Raw genomic sequence first — 6,000 nt, 5'->3', positions numbered from 1 at the left:
CTCTCTTGTTGGCATTTCTGCAAGTGCCCTAAGTCCAATCATGAAAGACACCCTCATCAAACCACCTGAGAAGGAGACGTTGGAACAGCTACACAAGAAGATGAACCTTCATGACTTCAGCTTCTGGCACTTGAGAAGGGGATTTCTGCAAATGTCCAACATTCAGTCAATGAACGAGTTAAAATGTTATTCTGTTTGTTTAGTCAGATAGTTAGTTAGCATAGGACCCCAAGTAAAAGTTCCCGCCATAGAAAGGGGAGTCTTTAGTCTAAACGAAGGAATCTCGGATTGCCTATTGGATGAACTAGAAACATATACTAAGGTTTTGTTGCTCTTTGTTCAGTTCAGTGTTCAGTCTCTAAGTAACTCTCAGTCTTTCTCTCTAACCATCAAGATGTAGTTAGTTGGATATTCTTTATTTTCTTACCAAATGTACCCTTTGTCCTGCTATGTAGTAAAAGTATTTTTATAGAGCCAAAACCACAGAAGTCTCTCTACTTATTTCCAACGTGCTAATATCAAACTCTGCAAACTTTCCCCTTTTTAATCTCACTCAACCAACACCTCCACTAACCCAGAGACAGGCTTTGGGGAGGGCAGGGCTGGGAAGCAACCCCCGTGTCAGGGAATGGCGTCTCTCTGCTCTTGCAGGTCTTCAAAGGGGCTGTGAACGTCATCCTGTTAAAAGGGCTCTCTCCACTCATCTTTAGCAGTCTCCAGGAGACATGGTGGGCACTGAGCTGCTGTAGCACAGTGGCTAAGTGGTTCGGCTGCAAATTATAACTCTGCTGGTTCGAATCCCACTCCTGCCATGAACTCAGCAGATGGCCTTGGGTCAGCCTCACCTCTCAGCCCAGCTCCCCAGATGTATTGTGGAGATAATAATAGCACTAACTTGTTCACCGCTCTGAGTGAGGCACTAATCTGTCTAGAAGAGCAGTATATATGCACAGTTGTTGTTGTTGTTGTTGTTGTTGTTATCGCCAAGTCTGAAATGATACTGTTTGGTCAGAAAGTCTACGAAGCATTTTTAGTCATACTTTTACAAGTATGGGTTGCACAGACACAACTGTGTGTGTTTAGTTAGCTGGCCCTGTTTAGTTGGTTAGCTGTAGAATTTTGGTGCAATGGTTTGAATTTTGAAAGTGGGCAACCAGGACACCACTCACCATGAGCAACTGAGAGACTTTGGGCCATCACTCTCTGGGAGCCTGGCCTTTCTCAAAGGGTTGTTGTGAGGAGGACACACAGGTTGGGTGCAGCAGTCGTGGCCCCCCCTCCCAGTGAGCTGTGCCCCAGCAGCTGCCTGACTGAGCCAACCCCAGACCACCTTTATAAGGGAGTAAGCCCTGCTCAACACTCACTTGTGTTTACTTCCAAGTAAACATATGCGAGGGCACTGCACACGGCTGCAGTGCTGGGCTCACACGTGTTATATCAGCTTGTACATCTTGGTTACCAACCTCCTGGTGGGGCCTGGAATTAGAGTCCATCTCCAGATTAGGGATCAGTTCCGTTTGAGGGAATGGGAGCTTCGGAGTGCAGCCTCTGTGGCATTACAGCCCCACTCATTAGTTCGTTCATTCGTTCGTTCGTTCGTTCATTCGTTCATTCATTCATTCATTCGTTTGTTCGTTCATTCAGTTTTTTAGCCCGCCCTTCCCGCAAACAGGCTCAGGTCAGGGTACAATATAATGCTCAACGAGCATTTAAAATATACATACATACATACATACATAGATTTTAAAATGCAGGAAACATAAATACATACAACAGCATATCAGATGGCGGCCCCTTCCAGTTTCCCCAATCCTAACATAAACAAACCAAGAGGAGTGGGTGGGGGGCATAGTTTGATAATATTCTGGTGACAGCATTTATAGGCAGATGACTTTGTGGCCTCCCCCGGTGGGAGATCGGTAGGGAGGCTCCTAAGCAATCAGAAAGTCAAAGACTGGCCTCAGCCATATGCCTGGTGGAACAACTCCGTCTTACAGGCCCACCGAAGGGACGTAAGGTCTTGACGGGCCTGGGTGTCCTCAGGCAGAGAGTTCCACCAGGGCCGATTCTGCACAGCTTACCTGAAGCCGGAACGTTGCAGGACATTGCGGAACATGCCAGCAAAAACGTGAAAGATCACGTTTTCTCGCGTGAGTTTTGTGCAATGTCGTGCAAAACTCGTGCGAGAAAACTCGATCTTTCGTGTTTTTGCCGGCATGTTCTGCAACGTTCCAGTTTCAGGTAAGCCGTGCAGAATCGGCCCAGGTTGGGGCCAGGACTGAAAAGGCCCTGGCCCTGGTCGAGGCCAGCCAGGCCACCCTGGGGCTGGGGACCACCAGCAAGTTCTTATTTGCTAATCTTAATGCTCTCCGGGGTACATATGGGGAGAGACGGTCCCGCAGGTATGCTGGTCCCAGTCTGTTTAGGGCTTTAAAGGTTAAGACCAAAACCTTGAACCTGATCCAGAACTCCACAGGGAGCCAGTGCAGCTGCTGCAGGATGGTAGTAACATGTGCCCTGTATGGTGTGCCCATCAGAACACGTGCGGCCGCGTTCTGGACCTGCTGTAGTTTCTGGGTTAAGCCCAAGGGAAGCCCTGCAGAGAGCAAGTTACAATAGTCTGTTCTGGAGTTGACCATTGCATGGATCACTGTAGTTAGGTCATCATGGGTCGACAGACAGGGCACAAGCTGCCTGGCCTGTCGAAGATGGAAAAATGCAGACTGGGCAACTGTCGTGAGCTGGCCCTCCATCGATAAGGAGGAATCCAGTATCACTCCAAGACTCTGGTCCGATGAGACAGGCACTAATGGTGCCCCATCAATGGTCGGGAGCCGGATCCCCAAATCTGGCAATCCCTGGCCCAAGTACAGGACCTCCATCTTTACTAGGTTCAGCTTCAGCCGGCTCTGCTTTATCCATCCAGCCACAGCCTCCAGGGCTGTCACTAGGACATCCGGGGCAGAGTCAGGCCGGCCACCCATCAACAGATACAACTGGGTGTCATCAGCATACTGGTGACAACCCAGTCTGAAACTTTGCACCAGCTGGGCAAGGGGGCACATATACAGGTTGAATAGCAAGGGGGAGAGTATTGCCCCTTGCGGGATGCCACACACCAAAGGCTGTTGTGTGGATAAGCTCTCCCCAAGTGCCACCCTCTGACCCCAACCGTGGAGAAAAGAGACAAGCCACTGCAAGGCAGTCCCTTGGATCCCCATCTCAGTGAGGCTGTGGGTCAACAGTTCATAGTCAACCATGTTAAATGGTGCTGAAAGGTCCAACAAAATCAGCGCCGACCCACCTCGATCCAGATGTCTGCGAAGCTTGTCTGTGAGGGCAACCAGTACTGTCTCCATCCCATGTCCCAGGCAGAAGCCGGACTGGAATGGGTCCAGGACGGAAGATTCCTTCAGCTGATCTCCAGACCTCCGGGAATTCCCCAAGCCGGAGCTGGCAGCCCTCCTGTCCATTTACCTTTCAGAATTCCAGTGTGTCGCGTCTCTGATGTCTGTGTTGCACCTGCTCGCCCACTACAAGGTTGCAGGAGGCAGGAACTGGGAGATATTTGATGCCATGAAAAACCAAGCTGGCATGGATTGGGGCAGCTGAGCAGATCCGTGTCCGGGAGTTTTGGGGCACAGTCGCTTGGTCGACTCGCATTAGAACCAGAGTATCACAGGGAGGAGCATGTCGAGTAGCTGCACATGGATCCAAAGCAAAGACAGACGCTTCGCAGGAAAACAACACTGTGTTGCATTCGAACGTCAGAGAGTATTCTGACTTTGGACTACGTCGGCAAATTGTCTACTTCGTCCGTGGAAGGCCTTTGATCTTTCCTGGTTGGAACACCCTGCGGTTCCCCGTCCTTTGTTGTTAGTCCGCTCTCCAGCATCTGACGATCAAAGGCATTCTGCTCCCGAACCTGGAATTTCACAATCCCACTTCGGCTAACGCATCTAATAGCCACCGATAGACTTATCAAATGTTCTGCCCTTCCACGGAGTGGTGCTTCCGGGAACTGATTTACTGATTCCCCACAGTCTTCTGTGGGGAAATGTGTAAAGGGCTTCAGCCTCCAAGGCTGTCAACACTTGTTAAAGAAGACGCGTGGCTGATGCCTCCGACTTCTAAAAGGCGTGTGGGTGGAGGGATGCTTTCTATCTACGACTGATATGTGCCGAGCATTGTTGCGCAAACAGGGCTGGCAATTAAGAGAGGCTTACGTGATGCGGCTGGAGAAACAGGCTTACCTGCAGCGTTGTCTTCAAGCCTGTGGGCCAAACTGCTGCTTTCAAGCAGTGGCGTGTTTCTTTTCCATGATGCTGGGTTATTTCCTAAAAAACCTGGAAACTCGCAGAGGCCCTGAGGGCAGAAGAGGTGAGGGCCTGGGGGCCTGGGGTCTTCACTCTTTCTTTGCCATCTCTTTTCTTGTTTAAAATCCCCCCCCTTCCCCCAGTGCTCCTTTCCTGGGAGGTAAAGTGTCTTGGGGACGACAGTCCTGAGCAGGCAGAAGGGGAAAGAATTCAAAAGCTCCTTGTAATGATTTTAAGGGTGTGTGTGTGTGTGTGTGTGTGTGTCTTTAAACGCTTGGTGTGGTACAGATGAAGAATGAGGGTGAAAGAGAGGGATGAGCCGAGGGAGATGACAGGTTGATGACGGAGAGGGTGGGCAACGTGAACTGCTCTTTTTCGTTACTGAGCAGAGAGAGAAGGTTCAGCCTGGTTTAGACAGGCAGCCTGTGTGGAAGCCTGAACTGTGCGTGGCTGTGAGAGGACATTCATTCTGTCTAAAGCCGGCAAACTGTGTGCGCGCCTGAGAGAGAAAGTTTATGAAAATCTGTGTGACTGTGCTTACGTAAAGAAACTTTAAGAACTGAGAACTATCTTTGAAACCATCAAGCTTAAGAAATAATATGAAACCGATATGCTTCTTGTAAAAATTAAAAGTTTATTTTGGTTTTCTTCCATCCCAGAGTATATGTTATTCCTGTATCCCATTCCTCCGGGCCACATAGTCCCACGAAGAGCCTGGTGCTTGGGCATGTTATTAAAGGGGAAATTTAAATTAACTATTTTGGAATATAATTCCTGGTGGCAGCAATCTGTCCAGAAGGTGTAAGAAGAGAGTTAAAGGAAAAATCTGAAAAAGAAAGGGGGTTGTAAGTTAACACTTTGCTAAGTCTCTTGGGAAGGACAGTCCTGAGTAGGTAGAAGGGGAAAGATTTCAAAAGCTACTAGCCAGTGAGTGATTCCGCACATGTTGGATAATGCACTTCCAATCCTCTTTATAGATCATTTGGAATGGATATTTTTGTGTGCGGAACAAAATATCCACTTCAAACGATTGATAAAGTACATTCAAAGTGCATTATCCAACGTGTGCGGAATCAGCCACTGTTGCACCCAAAGATTCTTTTTACTTTAAAAAATAGAAATATACAAATGGTTGTAGGGTGCTGTTTGGGTTCAAATCAGCAATTTCTAGGAGCAGGTTTTTTTGGTCAGTGAAGGGGATTTCTTTCACCAAAAGACAACCTGACCATGAGGTCTTCCACAAAGGGCCCAAGAGCTTATGGCATAATAACTTATGGCAGAAAATTTGGAAGGGAGCCCTTGAAACGGTGCATTGAAATCTGAAGGGGAAGTTAAGCATCTGGAATTTGGAAGAAAACCCAAAGAGGTACGGGGCCAAAAGCCACAAAATTCACCCATGCAAAAAGGCCAGAGAAGGAGAACTAAGATGGGTTACAGTTTTTTGTTGGCTCTCCACAAATATTATAGACACATGTGGTGAAGCTATAAATCTCAAGCACTGAACATTTCCAGTGGCTCAAGTCTATGATTTAACCACCATCTCACAAGACACCTGAGGAGGCAAAGAGAATGATCGGGTCCAAGACAGAATGCTGTGCATACATCCCTGACAATTCTGCTGAGATAAACCACAATATTTTATCAGCTGAAAAAGCAATTTGCACTGAAACTATATCGTGGCATT

The sequence above is a fragment of the Eublepharis macularius genome, chromosome 1, assembly GCF_028583425.1.
Source record: "Eublepharis macularius isolate TG4126 chromosome 1, MPM_Emac_v1.0, whole genome shotgun sequence".
NCBI classification, from domain to species: Eukaryota; Metazoa; Chordata; class Lepidosauria; order Squamata; family Eublepharidae; genus Eublepharis; species Eublepharis macularius.
This window is presented reverse-complemented; position numbering follows the sequence as displayed.